Source organism: Cydia fagiglandana, chromosome 13 (genome assembly GCF_963556715.1).
Source record: "Cydia fagiglandana chromosome 13, ilCydFagi1.1, whole genome shotgun sequence".
Taxonomy (NCBI): domain Eukaryota; kingdom Metazoa; phylum Arthropoda; class Insecta; order Lepidoptera; family Tortricidae; genus Cydia; species Cydia fagiglandana.
In genome coordinates this window covers 18735767-18755065 of record NC_085944.1, presented here as the reverse complement: position 1 = coordinate 18755065, position 19299 = coordinate 18735767, and the positions used below count along the sequence as shown (strand labels likewise).

Sequence of the window (19299 nt, the reverse complement as noted above, 5' to 3'; positions counted from 1 at the left end):
TTTGACAATTTTCATCATGTTATGATACAACCGTGACACGACTAACAATGCATCTCCCGAGCACCAAAAAACAAATATGTACAGTCAACGGTAAAAATATGGCAAATCATTTAAAAAATATGTCCCATAACTCTTATGTCAGTGAATTAAGAACTATGGGACATATTTTTGAGTAAGTTGTCTACACCCATATTTTTACCGTTGACTGTATATACATAACTATTATAGGATATCCATACACAAATTGACTAAGCCCCACAGACAATGATATAATATATAAGTTATATAACATACAAAAACTTAAATACATAGACAACACCCCTGACTCAGGAACAAATATCAAAAAAATACATACCCCTACCGGGATTCGAATCCAGGACCATCGGCTTAAAAGGTAGGGACAGGCAAGGACAGACCGGTCGTCCAATAAACGCCAGCGAGCGTGCTGTTAAAAACAATTCATTGCCACTAAGTGCTACGGGTTACGCTCGTAGCGCATAGCCAGAGCGCGTAGTCGCTACGAACAGAGGGTCTACCGCAAACTACGTTCAACGTGTTGCCTCTCTGTCGCACTTGTAAATTCGTACGTAAGTGTGACAGGGAAGCAACACGTCAAACGTGGTTCGCGGTAGACCCTCAGTGTACCCGACAGTCGGGTTCTTGGCCCTGAATGACACGACTTCCAGTACATTTCGCTTGCATCAATCAGCGTGAGCTATAGTTCGTTTTTCTCGCTTTAGAGTAAGACTACGCGATCTTGACGTGTCTTTAAATTGAAAACGTTTTTTAAAAATCAGTAACTATTACTTATGGAAGCAAAATAATGTAAATAATCGTATCATAATTGTTACATATTTGTCGTGACTTATTTTTCAAAAGCGTTTTTCAATTAAAAGACACGGTCAGATTGTTTACATTTTTTCTAATGCTAAATAAAATACGAACTATATCAAGGTTGAATCACAACAAAATCAAAACCGATACAAATTGTTAAATCAGAATTGGGTCCGTGGATTTAATTAGAGATTTTGTTGTAGTTAGATCGTCGTCATCGTCTTAATTGAATTATGAAAAATGTACCCACTTGAGTTTCTTTTTATTCTTATTGATTATTTAAAGTGTCATTAATTAAATCAAATATTATTTCAAAATTATTCAAAGTGGGGAGCTACTTTGAATTCAGCAAAAAATATTTGGCAATAATTTAGGTAGATACTAGAAAAATATTTGAGGTAAAGGTACTGGAGGTAGGTATTTGGGTAGGCGTCAAGTTTATATTATTCCGGGTGTGGCCTGTAACACGAGCAAATAATTAAAATATAGATTGTACTCCTCAAACGGTGACGCTTTTGTTCAACAACTTTTAAAAATTATGATGTATTTAGACTCCCTATTTTTCATACAAAATAAATGTTATCTAATGGATGCCATCGAAACGCCATTATTATTGTGATTGACGTTGCTTGTCACGCCTTAAACATAACAAAATTCGCAATACGTTGCGTCTTAGAATAAAATTTTAAGTGTATTAAAAATCAAACTACAAGTTATTTTTAAAAGTCGCTAAACAAATGTTGGTCAGTATGAGGAGTACAGCCTACAGTTAAATTTTTTGCTCATATTACAGGCCATCATCATTGGCCTGTCACATCAATAAGATGATGGTTTAAACAGCGTCTATATTAAGAGTGCGGCACTTCCGCAAATGACTATTAAGCCCAATGCGAGAGCGGCAGCCGCGACCGCATAGCTGGCAGGAGAATGCCGTGCCCGGTGACGAAGGTGGGAGAGCGGCGCGTTGGTGTCTCAGTTCTAAAGTTCTAATAAAATCTCAAGTGCTAGTACTACACCGAAAAATTTGTCTTTAAAAATGTAGATGGCGTTAAAATCAACTCAATGATCGTTCAATTCATTCCCCCAAATAAATGGGCACGTTTCCACTATCCTTCTAATTCTAGGCTCATGTCGGTATTTATCGCCGCGATTAGCGCGATTGAGACGGAGCGTGCAGATTATCGGTGACGTATCGGAGCGTGAAATGGACACACTATGTGTTCTTTTAGTGTTAGATAACTTGCTTGATTGTGCCAAAAGGGGAGGAAAAGTGGAGCGGCTTGTTTGTTTTGAGACAGAATGTAAAACAAGCAAAATTATTGCTCGCTTAATGGATGTGCTATTTCAGAGCGCTTACACACAAGAGTTACTGCTCGGCGGTTCCATTTTTTTTTTGCTAGCCTATTAAGGTGTCCCACTGCTGGGCAAAGGCCTCTCCCCTTGTCTTCGACGCCTGCGCCTGCTCTGGCCAGTTACTGAGAAAGGTGTCTAGGTCATCCCGCCATCTCCGTCTGGGCCTGCCGCGTCCGCGCTCTCCTTCTGGCATCCACTGGGTAGCTACACTAGCCTATCTGTCTGGATTCATGCGGCAGACGTGACCAGCCCAGTCCCATTTGAGCCTAGCAGTCTTTTTTCTTTCTGGGACTGGTTCCATATTGAATACTAAAAATACTCGGTAAATACGCTGAGGCTATCCTTGGAATTGTGACATAAATGTGTAAATAAAGTCTATAAGTTTATAGGTATGTATTTCTGTGTATGTGTGTAGGTAGTTATATAAAATTGATGACACATCAATATACGACTCGGATTCGTCGAATGCAAAATGAAATCGTCCGGTAGCTCCATAAATCGGACGCCGAATGAACTGCAATCGAGCTACATGTATACTATGAGGCTATACTATAACTACTAGGTTTGTAACGCAATGAAAATTATTTTATTTTTAGTTAGTCTTAACACTTAAAAGCATTTTTGTATCGCAACTATGTTATCATTCAGTGAACGTTCTCGTTCAGGCCCCAATTTCACATCGGTGACAGGTGCGGGAATTGTAAAACATCACTGTTGCTGACGTCACAGGTATCCATGGGCTACGATTACCACTTACATCGGGCGGACCGTATTCCTGTTTGCCTGTCACCGCGATGAAATTGGGGCCAGGACATCCCAAACGATTTATACCTACCTACTCTGTTATTTCAAAAGTTAACCTCAATTTGAGAAAAGTTGTATCCATTTTTTCACCTTTATTATAACTTCTAAAACCTCTAAGGCGTTAATAAATCAAATAAATTACTGCTCCAAACTCGGATGATACGTTTAGCTAAAAAAACATTTGTAACTTTTGCAGCTAAGATTTAAAATGGAGGATCTGCAAAAGTACATTACGATACAAGTACGATAATTAGAAACACGACTGTAGGGAGTGTTTTAAATCGACGCGAGTTGCGAATTTCACCGTGTGATATCAAAATCGTTGCAGACTTATCTTGGCCTAACTCTGCATACCTACTTCTTTATATTTGGATTGAATCTGGCATCTTTTTTTGTAAAAAAATGTTTTTAACTCAATAAGTGGCTATGTAACAAAATTTTGGAGGTTTTTTTTAAATTTTATTAGTGCATACAAACTTAATACCTACAAACAAAATAATACCATACTTAAAAGTTTAAAACATAATTAAATAACTCACCTACAAAACTTAAAAACTAAATCTAAAAATAAATAAAACTAATGTAAACTAACTAAACTAACGTTTTTTTAATTAAATTATTAACAGTTACTTATTCACTGGACATTTGACAATATACGCCAACATATGAGAGTTAATTCATAGGAAAAATCTATGACGGTAAGGTATGTTGGGGTAAGATTGAAAGGGTTTTTCATGAGGGGTGATACAAAACTTTCAAAATACACTCATTTTAATTTTGATCCTTTTCGTTGTAACGGAACTTATCTGATTGTAATAAAAAACCAACTTATTAAATTTCTATACAATTTTAATTTAATGTAAGTACATAAACAAGTAATCTTATACCTAATAAACTAAGATCGACCAATAAATCGTCCGTATCGTATGCCGAAGCATACCGTAAGGGGCAACTTTTCATCTTACCCCTCATGAAAAACCCTTTCAGTCCTACCCCAATGCGCCTTATGAGTTCGTTGGTATAAAATGCGGTTTTAAACCTCACGAATGCTCTGATTTTAGCATTAGCAGCACGGGCCATTTGTTTGCTTTTATGGTTTCCGTGTGAAGGAACATATTTTAGAATGGAAATTCGACTGATCGTTGAAATCACACGTTGTTGGTTAAAATAAACCGTAAAAAATACCCAACTATGGTCCAAAATAAATATATTTGCTTAGGTGTGACTATTACTTGAATGTCGTAGTTTTATTATTATAAAAAATCAAAAAGATTGGTATCAAATAAAAACATTGATGGCACCTACGTAATTAGGTTTTGATCTTGTGGACCATAGAGCTAACATTTAATAGACCATATCAGTTGTTATACTTGACTATCGCAAAAGAGTCATCTGTCATAGTACAAGACAGTCTATACATAATTAAATGGTATAACAGTCAATGTACAGTCAAAATCATAAATACAGTACCGGTCAAAAGTTTAAGTTCACTCTGTAAATTCGGTTAAATGAAGCTATAACACAATGTACTAATAAAAGTATTTAATAATCTTTTATTACATAATAAATTAAAGGTAATTCTCTAATTTAAAACCACAATTAAATAAAAAAGATCAGTTTTTGCCAACTTTAGACTCTTCAAAATATCCGCCTTTTGCTTTCAATGCTGCCATACACACTTTCGGCATTCGCGTAATTAGTTTTTGCAGTGTTGATGTCGAAATTTTATTCCAACAAATGTATAGGTATTCCCATAGCTGTTCTTTATTAGTTGGCCGCATTTTTCTCACACTCCTGTCCAATTCATCCCATAACAACTCAATCGGATTGAGGTCGGGCGATTGAGGAGGCCAATCCATATATTTTAATTCTTTTTGGTTCTCTTTGGATGAAATGTAGTTTTTGCACAACTTCGACGTATGCTTGGGATCGTTGTCTTGTTGGAAAACAAAACCTCTGCCTACAATCCGTTTTCCAGATGGAAAAGCGTGACGTTGCAAAATGTTATGATACATTTTCTTATCCATTATGCCATTGACTCTCACGAGATCACCAACTTTATCACCCGCAAAGCATCCCCAGACCATAACTGATCCTCCACCGTGCTTCACTGTTGGCATCACGCATTGCTTTATCATTCGTTCGCCTACTTGTCGTCGAACATATTGACGACGTCTCCCTCCAAAAATTTCAAACTTCGATTCGTCAGAAAATAAAACTTTAGACCACTGTTCAGACGTCCAGTTTTTGTGTTTCTGGGCCCATTTCAACCTCTTAACTTTATTCTGACTACGTAACAAGGGTTTTTTGGCAGCAATACGACCTTTTAGACCATAGTTTCGCAGACGCCGTTGCACTGTCGAAACCGATACTCGCTGTTCTCGGGTGGCGTTGAGTTCTTCGCAAATTTCTGGAGCAGTTAGAGTACGTTGGCGTTTGCTCTGCACGCAAATAAATTGGTCTTCGCTTTTAGACGTGACTTTTGGCCTACCTGATCGAGATCGACTGCAATTAAGACCGGTTTTTTGTTTTCGTTTCAAAGTACTCACGACAGCGGTTTGAGAAACCTTCATTTTTTCAGCGATTTTCCGCGTCGTGTAGCCCTCATTTGACAAAGTTACAATAACAGCACGAGTTTCGACACTAAAATCGGCTTTGCGACCCATTTTAAATGATTTCTAACTTCACGAAATCTCATAGGAAATACGGAACAAAAATATTAAATGGATCAAATTTTCCGAATAACATAAAACGATTCCTCCAAGAGGTATTTTTATTGTTATTTGGTAGTCGTGGAAACAATTAAACGTTTGAAATTCAAAACATATTCTATATTTGAACATAATTAAATATGATAACCTTATTTCGCAGAGTGAACTTAAACTTTTGACCGGTACTGTATATTATATAAACTTTGATAAAAGGGCAATAATATGCTACACGAAACTTGAAAATAAAGTTAGTGTCCACATAATTATACATATAGGGCACAAATCAAACTATTTTATGAAATATTTGGTTTGTGTTATTAAGTAGCGTACTACAGTGTATAAATTTGAACTCAATTAGATAACATATCATTTGCTAAAGAAATAGTAACCATAGGCCCAGCATAAGCTGCATTGTTCATTGCAATATTACCACTCAGTGCTGATTTGTATTCCGTACTTTCTTCAGTGACTTTGATATTACCGGGTGTGACCTGTAACATGAGCAAATAATTAAAACATAGATCGTACTCCTCAAACGGTGACACTTTTGTTCAACAACTTTTAAAAATTATGAAGTAGGTATTTAGAGTCCCTATTTTTCATACACAATAAATATTATCTTCAATGGACGCCATCGCCACGCCATATCATTGTGATTGACGTTGCTTGTCAAGCCTTAAACATAACAAAATTCGCAATACATTGCGTCTTTGAATAACCTTTAAAGTGTATTAAAAATCAAACTACAAGTTATTTTCATAAGTCGCTGAACAAATGTTGATCAGTATGAGGAGTACAGCCTACAGTTTAATTTTATTGCTCATGTTACAGGCCACACCCGGTATATCTCTAGAACTATACAATCTCCTCTGCAAGAACAGTTTCAAACCTTGTTTAGCATCAAATCTTCCCATCCCAACCAACTCCAGCAATAAATTATACAAAACAACCGGCAAAACTCAAGACTCAGACAATCAATACTCCCAACATGCAAAACTTAAAACAAAAAACTTACAGAAGCGAATTAAACTATCAGTAGCTAACTTCCTAGTTTTATACAGTACCTAATTTGGCTCTCAACTAGGGACCCGTTCCAAGTTTTAACAACTTTAAGCAAATTAAAACTTGTGCTGTCTACCGCTTGCTTAGTGTGCGTCTTTGAAATATTAAGTCATTGTGGGCGCGTAGTGTACTTTTGGTCGCGCGATGTGCCCGTTTCGTTGAAAAGTTAATGCAGGTCTTGGTGTCGAGTTGGATTTGGCGCAATTCTTTGGGGGGTTGTGATGGAAATACTTGTGATGGAAACACGACAATCTGTTTAAGGATAAATAAAAATGTTGATGTTTCAGGAAAGTTATAGGTTTTTTGTATTTTATAATAACCGTAGGTATTGATATAACCTAAAGGTTACCAGTTATCAATATTTTTTTAAAAATTGATCATCAATTTCAAGCAGCTAATTTCGCCTTCGATTTTACAACTATAGTCCAGCACTTCAACTATGATCCACACAAGTTCTACACGTAATTAAATATCACTACTATTTATCTTCTTTTTCCTTTATCCTTCCGTTTATGAAATTATTTTGTCTTAGAACAGCGATATGTATGTAAGTTACGAGTAGTCTTGGACTATAGTTGGGAGCTTTTTATTTTTAGACTATAGGCCCCGTGCATGAACTATAGGGGGCAGCATAGGAGCCGTCAGATTTTTGGCGCGAGGCGTAAATGAGTCGTTTATATACTTCCGATATAGCCCACAAGATGGCAGAACCTACTACGCACAAGGAACCGTACTGACGAGAACGGTATATGGTAGTAGCACTTGCTTTGGCAATGTACATGTGCACATATATTTCCGATTCAGGCCACAAGATGGCAGACCCTCCACCGTGCACGGTCCCAATAGTTTTATTTTAAGGAATATTTTATGTTATTACAATATTTAAGTCACAACAATATGCGACACATTTCCCACCAAGTTTTTCATCAGTATTTCGCATGCCGGCAATACCTCGATGAATGGCTTTACTTTAACTCCGTGGCTGGCTCGCATAACTCTTATTTTATTAATCACTTTTAGTTCAGCCTCAAGTTTCATTTTAGTTCCAAAAAGACGTATTTCCCGCATTTCCTTTTTCACTTGTGACTTTCTTAGTATGAATGTATAGGGTTTGTTTTACAAGTAATGTCTCAGAACGGTACAACTTTCGACACATAGGTAAGTACAACAGTCGGTTATTAAAACAAATATTATTTGCTATTTTGTGCCTTGACATCATACAAACTAATATAAAAATTATATGGATTAGATGTTGCTCTTTTAGACAGTACCTATCAACGGCAGCATAACAGCATTCCTGTAGCCAGGGAGGTTTTAGGATTACACTGAGCAATCTTTAATATGGCATCAACCCCGAAATCGCGAAAAAAAAAATTCGGGGTTGGTTCCATAGTAAAAGTTGCCATTGGCAATGGTTGCCAGGGGGCAACGGGAATGCAGTTATTTTTAGCCACCCTTTATAAATAACAGAAAGTTTTACATATAAAATTTCTACTCGCTCTTTTTTCTTTGTGTAGCAATTTTTAACAAGGAAAACTAGTACCTATCAGACATAGAGATATATGTTTCGTAAATGTTCATGCCAAGTTTCATGTAAGTACTCCATTTGGAGACTTTGGAGTACTTACAACATTCGTTCATGCCAAGTCCGTTCGTTCGTTCATGTAAAATGAGAGCATAGTGCAGCAGGTTTGTGTGACTCTTATGGCTCCTCTAACACAATGAGCCATCACATTGGCCCACTAAGCTGAGCCAGCGTGTAGAGGGTAGTGGTGTCGGATGGCTTATGGCGCGGCGGGATGGCGATGGGATGGCCGCGGAGTCGGTTTTTCACCCGCACATCAAAGGTAGTGAGTCAGAGATGGCGCGTACACATCTACACGTGGCCCATTCCATAGTGCGTACTCTCAACCATCGCATGGCCATCTAGCTGATCGAGCGCTGGGCCATCGTATAGAGGAGCCATAACCATCGCATGCCCATCTCGATGGTTCAGCGCTAGGCCATCATGTAGAGGAGCCATTAAGACAAGTTCAAACAGCTAACGACACCTACCTACATCATTGTAACTCATTAACCGTTCTAATTAAACGAAATGCCACTATCAACACTAAATCAATACCAATCCACTTACTTCGCGTCAAATGGAGCACATTAATAATCCATATTAAGTACACGATTAAAACTAAAACGTCCTAACACCTAACGCGTTAAGGGCTCGAAACTGGTATTGAAATACATGATACCGTTTCAAAACCGTTATATTATTGCGTTTATTTAAATGTTCGTGTGTATGAATTTATGGCATTTGCTCCTTACCGGTAAAAAGAGACAACAAAATATATTGGTTCGCGGGGGACGATATTACCAGTTAAATTTCAAACGTTTGAGACAGATCGGAATACCTACTTACTCGTTCTATGTTGCTTAGATATTTTCAATTTAACCGGTTAATTCCGTTGTAAGAAACCGAAAGACGAACGAATTTGCTCATAAAATAATACCTCAATAGAACGGTTATTAAGCTGGTAAATGCAAACGGAAAAGAAATCTTTTTCATTCCCGAGTAAATGACCGAAAACGTTTTGAAAAATAAAACGGTTTCCGAGCCCTGGCAGGCGTGGCTCACCCCGCGATTTCGTCACTTTGCTACAGGTAGCTAAAAGTACATCCGTTCCACCCCAATTTTGAGGAAAGCTATAAGCCGCGCGTGGCGCTGTCGCCACCTAGCGGCCATATCTGTGCTGATCGTAACAGACGCGTTTTGTTAGAGAGTGAGTCTTCGGTACCTAGTACTATTATTTATTCTGTGGCCCTGGTGCTAACAGCGCGTAAGACCTTTTACTTTTACTATCACGACCGTTCCTAAAACATTAAAGGGGTGTAACTCCACGCAATTCTAAAGACGTATAAGTCGTTTTCGACTATCGATAAAATCATGGCGATCAGTGCAATGTTAAAAGGGCGTAAGTGCTGTAGTGTGAAAGGGTAGTTAGGCCGGTTTATAATTATTTGGATCGACGATTAGTGAATTAAGTCATGCTAATGTGTCGGCGTGATTTAATGTTCGGTACAGCCAGCATTAGATGGATACCATATATGGCATATGGCACATGCTTTCTATCGATATCGGTAACATTAGAAATGATATTTAATTAATTGCTAGCACTGGTACGTTATGCCACCGAAAAACCGGGCAATATACAGTCAAAGAATTTTACATCATACCCATTTTGGACTTTGTCAAAGTGACAATAGTAAGTATGAGGTCTCTAGCGATTTTCATAGTTATTGTCATTGTGACATGTGATTACATCAAATCTATCAATGTACAGTCACCTGCAATAATATGTTACTCTTCGAAGGCCGCAAAAATATGTGACGCGCTCTTATAGCTCTACAAATAAGATCGTGTCAGATATTTTTGCGACCTTCGTTGTACAACATATTATTGCAGGTGACTGTACATTGATGTACCTAACTGTCTGATGTGACTGTACCTATTAGTCGCATACATAACATATACCTATGTATAGTCATTAACGTGATGACGTCACTCACCGTATTTTGACTTCCTTCGACTGCCATTCGGAATGCTTGTCGAAACTGATGAGGATCGCAGCAATTTCCTGTAACAAACAATCAACCTTAAGCACATAATTGTAAAGTCTAAAATCACATGGCGAGAACAGGCCGCATTTTCTCATTGGTTGAACGCTTCGACTTGACCGATTCGAACTTAGAATTGATGTAAATTTTATCTCATTTTGTCATAATTCTTAGAAAAATATTACTAACATTACCCTTTTCTTGCGACCCTCTTTTTATCTTAAAACAAAAATACATTATTGTACACCAATCGAGCACATTTTAGACTCAAGATTATTTTTAAATTACCCAGGAAACGGTTTTAAACAAAATGTAGACCCTATGTTTTATTGGAAGTAATCGTTTTACAACCGTCAGTAAGACTGGTCAGGCCCACAGGATTAACTATTTAGACTCAACTTTGATACTACTTTCAGCAGCAAATACATTACTTATTATGCATTCAAAACGAGCAACTAAGTATTGGTTTAGTGTAAGGAACTATTCATAAAAAGACACCCATTTTCATTTCGGTAAAATACGCCAACCTGGAACCAGCGTACGATTTTGTTCCGGTCGCGGTGGAAACTGCGGGGCCGTGGTGTTCGGAGGCCAAGGGGTTGATTAGAGACTTGGGGCGGCGTCTACGTGACAGAGGAGGCGATCCCCGTTCAGGCTCCTATCTAGTCCAACAGATATCGCTTGCCATCCAGCGCGGTAATGCCGCTAGCATCTTTGGCACTTTTGGGCTGGGTGGGGGTCGGAATGGGGCTGATAGTGTAAGTAGGATAGTATATTAGTAATATGTTTAGATTTTAAGTTAGGAAATTGCATGTAAATTATTTAAGTAGATTTTAAGATTGACTTTGATTTGTATTTGATGAATTAATAAACTGAATTTTTCATTTTCTTTATGTTTATTTACAATAAAAGTACGTATGCCTACATCGTTAGTATTCAACTCTCACATCGCAGAGTGATTTATCAACCCTAAGCGTTACAAAACATTTAAACACAAAAGGTCATAAGTCTCTTATAGTTAGTACAAACATACGCCATTTTAAAAGTACCGAAGGCCGTGAGAAAACATCGGTTATGCACGAAACGTCGTAAGTTGCGAGATGTTTATATTGAAATAGGATATTTCCAAAGTAACTGTTTCGACATGCCGCAAATAATGTTTGTAGATTTCAATGTTAGTTTAGCGACAATCTCATTGAATATTTTTTGCTAAGAGAGTATTTCAACTATTTTTCTGTATTCCGTAGTACATATTTTCGGATATAAACTATCTTAAAACATTTTTTTTTAATTTTCGTTATGTTTTCTTGAAACTGAAATAATTATTTTGATTAAAGAAGGCCTTTCACACAATTCTTGGTTATGGCGTATTCTGATTGTATATAATAACAAGTTATGAGTTTGATCTAAATTGACTAAATTTGCTATGCTATGATTATCTGTCGGTGTCAAACGTGTCGTTTCTTGTTAAAAAACGCTCAAGATTGCTGTGTGAAATAAACTGCAAGTCGTGTAAAGTATCAATGCCGTATCGTAACAAAATAAAAACAATAAAAAAATGAAAAATTTGAATTCTTCATTTTTTTATTACTTAGTTTCTGGTAAGGTGGTAAAAAGCAATGTATGAAACGTTATAACTGTTAAAAGTGTAAAACCTAACATTTATTTATGATTATCTCTATTTAAGCATTCTTATTCAAAAATATGATAATTATGATAAATGAAATAATTTTTCAGTAAACAGAAATATGTTGGGTGTTACTGATAAGAGTGTAAAGATTTGCATACCATTCCCGTCGGGAGCATAAGTCAACTCCACCAATTATTCACGTATCACAGTTGCCACGACTTAAACCCCAGGCGCAGACTACCTCCTGTAGATACCGCTTTATTTACTACGACTTCTGCAGACGTGCATAGACCCGCTTAGTTTGCAACCCACTCCGCGTACCATAAAACTTCTAAACTCTAATCCAGAAGAAACATATAGGTATTTAGTTCTACTGATATATCTGACAAGATTATAAAGATTTACATACCATTCCCGTCGGGAGCATAAGTCATCTCCACCAATTATTCACGTATCACAGTTGCCACGACTTAAACCCCAGGCGCAGACTACCTCCTGTAGATACCGCTTTATTTACTACGACTTCTGCAGACGTGCATAGACCCGCTTAGTTTGCAACCCACTCCGCGTACCATAAAACTTCTAAACTCTAATCCAGAAGAAACATATAGGTATTTAGTTCTACTGATATATCTGACAAGATTATAAAGATTTACATACCATTCCCGTCGGGAGCATAAGTCATCTCCACCAATTATTCACGTATGACAGTTGCCACGACTTAAACCCCAGGCGCAGACTACCTCCTGTAGATACCGCTTTATTTACGACTTCTGCAGATGTGCTTAGACCCGCTTAGTTTGCAACCCACTCCGCGTACCATAAAACTTCTAAACTCTAATCCAGAAGAAACATATTTAGTTCTACTGATATCTCTGACAAGATTATAAAGATTTACATACCATTTCCGTCGGGAACATAAGTCATCTCCACCAATTATTCACGTATCACAGTTGCCACGACTTAAACCCCAGGCGCAGACTACCTCCTGTAGATACCGCTTTATTAACAGCTGCCTCTACAGACGTACATAGATCTAGGGCATTCAAATATCGGACGATTCTCAATATCGGTACAGAAATCCGATTAATTTTAGAATTCCGGAATTAATACCAGTATTTAAACACAATAAAAATGGTTTGTAAGTTTTTCACATTATGTTCAACAAAAAAAATGATGTACATAAATCCTACCACTATAGTCCATATTTTCCTAACTATAATCCAAAAATAACTAGAATATCTTCGTTTAGGTATGATTGATACTTGAACAACGCATTTTCGAGTCAAAATATTTGTATGAATGGAAGAAAAAGCAAAAATAAAACCAAAAGTAACATTGGTATTAATTACACATATTGAACGCGTGTACCAAAGTTTTAGTATAATTGGGTGGTTTACCCAACCCACCTACCTATCTACCTACCTACCTACCGTGGTTACCAAACGAAATTATAAACAAAATCAAAGTATATAATTGTTTGTGGATCGTTGCCTAAAATTGCATAATATTGTATGAATATTCCTAAGAACACTGCGCCGGGGCCCCGCGCGCCACACTTCTTATGAAGTTGATTTCGATCTCACTTTAATTTTAATCTACAAATAAAGAGTCTGGAGTAGAAAAATGTTCACGTGAATACTAATTCACCTTCATTTCAATCAAATTATCATTTGGCATGATTTTACATATTAAATGTAAAATCATGCCAAAATGATAATTTGACCAAATAAATTAAATGCGAAGTATAAATTTGTTAAAGATTCAATTGGGGAAATGACACTACTGCGATAAGTTTGTTGGAAAGTGAAATTTGGCGAAAGGTATTTGACCCAAACGGAAATACACCGTTTACAAAGCATGAGTACCCCATCTAGTGTGCGCTATCCGTACCCCTATAAACACGTACGTTTTTTCCTCGCATAACAAGCCTGCTTTAAATTTTTAAACACATCGGGACCTCACGCCCACAAGATATATGGGCGGGAATAATCTCGGGCCTACGTGGCATTACGAAGTAGTCACAGTTTGTTAAGGGACTTAATATGTATTGTATTTTTGCGGGGTCTATATGAAATATTTGAGGTCCCTTGAGCCTGATTCTGATTTTGTGATTTAGATATTATATATGCTTTGATATTGGTCGTATTCGTAATAATATAAGAGGGGCCCACTGATTAACAGTCCGACGGACGGTATCGGCCTGTCAGTTAGAATAAAATTTTGACAGTTCCGAACAACTGACAGGCCGATACCGTGCGGCGGACGGTTAATCAGTGGGCCCCTTAAAGATTAAAATTACATCATTTGTAGAAATATATCCCGAAATCAAACGACTGATGTAAATTTACCTTATTTACCTAAATAAATTCTAAGATGTGTCAGTGACTTGGACATATTTGGGACACTCGGCGATAACTTTTTGCTGGAACGTTTAAAATTCGACGATTGGTTTTTGCCTGTTAAAAGATGGAATACGAGCGATAGGAGGTACTTGACTGTATTTAAATACGGTTCGTTTAATGGCTGCCAGATAGGAGGTACTTCACTGTATTAAATACGGTTCGTTAAATTTAATGGCTGCCATTATGATTGTGGAGTTCGAAGAGTAGGTGCCACTTTTTTCTAAAAATGTGTAAAAGTTTTGCAAGTTAGCCGAAATTTAAACAAAATTATCGATAAAAATAGTTAACATTCAAAAATCTAGAACCTATAGATGCCAAGATGCAAATAATTCATATAAAATGCCAATTATGTACTTAAATAATATATTAGGTACAGTAGCCATCAGATATATCGGAGCGGCTAAGGTGTTCACAATATCTGAACACGCACTCTAACACCCTGACAATAGAGGCGTGTTCAGATGATTGTGAGCACCTTGGCCGCTCCGATATATCTGATGGCGACTGTACCTATGAAAATTGTATTTTTTTTGTAGCATCTGTCACAACAATACAATTTTTCTTTTTGTAGATGTACTATTTATATTGTCGTCTTGGCTAGGCTTTCTCGAATTAGAAACAGTGAGAAACGATGAGGCTTCTAAATCGCATTTATCATGTTTTAAAATCTGGTCCGATAATTTAAGGGTTAAAATACTGGAGCATTTTAAGTTGCGATTTACGTTGGCTGTGAATTAATATCAAATGGAGACGTAAATATCAAGTTGTAATGTTCGAATGATATATCAATTTAATTGACGTCCCAAACGCCATTTCACATTAACATGTCCATTCATTCGCAACGCTAATTGCTGAGTGTTGTCGTCCTTATGACGTCATTAGTACATGACAGCCGGTAATAAAAGTCGGAATGAACTCTTTGGTCCTTTTGCCCCCCGAGGCATTCCTTGGGCTGAGGATTGGTTGATGAGCGATAGCGATATAAGAGAAAAAATTCTTGATCATTTGTGTTTTTATATAATTCATATATGTAATTAAGTTGATTTGGCAAATAATTTGTTTGAGAGATCGGTGCAATTTATAATATGTAGGTAGATCATAATACAATTTCTTATTGAGGATTTAGTTGATTTTTTGATAGGTAAATTTTTTTCATTATTTTTATGGCCTGTGTTGTTGTACCTATTATAGGTATAACAACAGAGGCCAAAAATTAACTTCTACCTATTTAACTATTATAGTTAAATTAGATACAAAAAATACCCAACCCTTATGATATAACCCATAATATTTTTCAGGAAAGTACCTACAGCTTTTTGACTTGGCATCAACATAAAAGACATAATTATATTTTGAAACATCAAACACAGGTCTACTACAACAAACAAATCGATGAAAACCTGGGGTAGCCCCGTCATAGTTTCAGACAACTTTTTTATATACCTATCTTCACCCCCGAGTTGATCAAAATGATCAGTGACATCTTTTTTGTTGGCTGTCTGTGACTATCGGCGCGATTCGGGAAATGAATTAGAGATTCACTAGATACGAAATAGTAAAGATATATGACGTTCCGCCGAAAAAGGTACCATTGCCCCGGCTGAATATTGGAGTGGCGTCAATAATAGCGTAAGCGCCATCCGCCATAAGGTATCTTTTGCCGTGGAACGTCACATATATTTACTATTTCATATCTAGTGAATCTCTAATTCATTTCCAAAATCGCGCCGTATGACTATAGCTACGGCGTTTGTGTTAAGGGCCAAATAATTTAATGCCCGTTGTGCAATACCTACAAAACACCGTGCCCTAAACGCCATAACGTTATTAATGTATCCTACCCCTTATCGTTTATTGCGAAACTGAACGCCGCGAGCGAAAATTCTAATGAGCTCTCTTTAATTTCGTTTATTAAAATATCCTTCGCTTTTTAGGCGTATTTACGAGTATTCGGTTCCTTTGAGTTTTTACGTTCTAATGGTTTTTAGTTTATTGAAATCGAAATGGCTGGTTGAAGCGCAATCGTAAATCAGACGATTCAAATATGGCACGAGTAGCAAATTTTAGTATTATAGCCACTCACTTGCATTTGGTAGTTGTAGCTACCACTTGTGACCCAAAAGGTATATTTATTTAGAAATTTAATTCAGGCAACAAGGCCCATATTACAAATACCTTACAGACTAACATACATAATGTATTTTATAAACTTAAAACTAAATACTATTATTCCCGAACCGGGTTCGAATCCCGGTAAGGGCATTTATTTGTGTGATAAACACAGATATTTGTTCCTAAGTCATGGCTGTTTTCTATGTACATATATAAGTATGTATTTACCCATATTCATATCATCGCCTAGCACCCATAGTACAAGCTTCGCTTGGTTTGGGGCTAGGTCGATCTGTGTAAGATCGTCCCCGAGTATTTATTTATTTTTAGCGATTGTACCTGCATTACTGGCCTTTATATCACCGCTGTATCTGTCAATTTCTTTGATAAAATTAGTGACGTTCGCCGCCGCATTTATTGCCACTATTATGATGTTCAATCCGTCACAATTAACAATAATGATACAGTCACCTGCAATAATATGTCACACAACGAAGGCCGCAAAAATATCTGACAGTATCTTATTTGTAGAGCCATAAGAGCGTGTCACATATTTTTGCCGCCTTCAAAGAGTAACATATTATTGCTGGTGACTGTACAAATAATCTATACAGACTTTTCCATATAATTTAACACATTTCTTTTCAATGTATCATTTGTAGCCCAACATATCTCTGTCAGAGATAATGATTGTAACGTATACCTTCCAGATCAAAAACTCCTGTCAATACACACTCAAACACAAATAAAAACCCTTTTAACTAAAACGATGCCATAAAAGGTGATTTTTATGTTCGCATCAAATTTTCTGTTTTACGCCAAAGTGATGACGTATAAAATATTCATGACGTCATCCGCCGTTTTTATTTTACGCTCGGTATACACATGCGTTATGTTTACGGCTGGTACTAAGTTATGGTCGGTGTAGATGCAGCTTTATTGGATAGAGTAACGATATATTAAATGCTGAATATTAGAATATTAACCCCTTTACTGCATGTAATAAAACATATTAGGTTAAATTTGAACTTTAATAGCTGTCAATAGAGTTGAGTATCGTATCCGCTTTATATTATGGTTAAGTACTCAGTTTTATTACATGAACTTTACTAATAGATGGAGCACCTAAGACAATCAGCGCCACACACATATAAGCGCTTCCGTATAAATTTAGTATGAGATGTTGCATTTACAATAATGACGACTCGACTCGTGTTTTTTGGAAGTGAAAACATCTTTAGCGGCGCTGTGCACTTCTTGTGATGGGGAAAAAATGTTTAACTCGCGACAGGTCACGTGACCGTAAGATTCGTAAAACGTAAGATGGACACGTGACCTGATCGGAAAAATGTTACAATGTCATTGAGTTTTCACTTCTGCCGGCACTCCCGGAGTGCAACCCGTTGTTTTTTAGGGTTTCGTAGTCACCTAGAAACACTTATAGTTTCGCCAGGTCTGTCTGTCTGTCCGAGGCTTTGCTCCGTGATTGTAAGTGCTAGAAAGCTGCAATTTGGCATGGATACATAAACCATACATTGCGACAGAACAGTAAAATAAAAAGAACAAAAAATTTTTTTAAGGGTACCTCCCATAAAAAAAGTTTTTTATGCGCTCCAAAAGAAAAAAAATATGTGCCCCCCCCCCTAAAATTTTGAGCAACGGGTCCAAAAAATATGAAAAAAAATGTGAAACAAGAGCTTAATAAATACTTTCAATGAAAACTATAGCGAACATGATCGGTTCAGTCGTTTGTGAGTTATTGCAAAAAATCTTCTTAGTAAAAAGAGGCTATGTACAAAGCGCTGCAAAGGTGCTCCCTTATGATACTTACTAATAGCCCCGTTTGGCCTATTTTGACAGAATGGTAACTACGAAACCCTACCTTGAGCATGGCCCGACATGCTCTTGGCCAATTATTTTTAGAAATAATAAGCTTAAGGGGCGTGTCTGGCTGATGTAGTATGATATAATATACTTACTTACTTACTTACTTACTATACAACTCAATTGTGCTATTCTAATGTTATTAGGTAGCATTGTAAAAGCACACACTACTGTGTCGTGTTCTTTTTAAGACCCACAGGAGTGGTCATTTCTCCATACAAACGTACTTGACTGTTTCCTCCGTGGGTTTTGATGCTAGAGCAATGATTTTTTCAACACAGATTAATATTGTTAATATCTGTGTCGGACCGTTTTGCTTTTTTTGATAGTTTTGTATTTTAAGGCGCTAGAGCCCTTCAAAAATGGCCAAAATAGCCTCATTGACTATGCCGCAATGAGAGGCGTAGTATTCAAAACTGATATCAATTAGTAAAAAAAAAACGGTCCGACACAGATAATTTCATAATCATTTAGATTTCCAAATTTGGTTACGATTGGTTAAGTTTTGGAGGAGGAAACAGTCAGAGTACGAAACCTCGATTTTTCGCCTTGCCCTTATCGCACTAGTTTTAGGAGCCGCTTGCGTTAGCGAGACGGGTATATTTACCTAAAATATTTAAAACTCAGCTCCTGTTTCGTCTTAAACGCTTCAAGGCGGTACTATAATAGGCGGAGCGCCAGGGTGGGAAGGGGCGATTCAGGAAACACAGTATACCGGTTGACATATGTATTATCTTCCAGCTTGTACACTCTAATCCCTCTAATACTTGTTATACTAACATTATATATACTTATTCTACGTGATCGAAGAGGAAATCCCTTATCGAGTGGAGGCGCAAGATCTACATTAAATGTGCTGATCACTCAATATGCACAGACGTGCCAATATGAGTGT

General features: G+C 37.0%; 2 protein-coding genes across 6 annotated transcripts in view; both read right to left on the bottom strand.

Annotated features, from left to right (window-relative positions):
- LOC134670392 (calmodulin-binding transcription activator 2) overlaps positions 1 to 19299 on the bottom strand; it is a 171080-nt gene that overhangs the window by 88763 nt on the left and 63018 nt on the right. For all 5 annotated transcript variants that reach the window (XM_063528224.1, XM_063528225.1, XM_063528226.1 and 2 more), the window contains one exon: positions 10326 to 10393. The gene's annotated coding sequence lies outside the window, so the exon portion shown is untranslated. The remainder of the gene's footprint in view (positions 1 to 10325; positions 10394 to 19299) is intronic.
- The window catches only part of LOC134670407 (UDP-xylose and UDP-N-acetylglucosamine transporter), a 288518-nt gene that overhangs the window by 215649 nt on the left and 53570 nt on the right, over positions 1 to 19299 (bottom strand). The window lies entirely within an intron of this gene.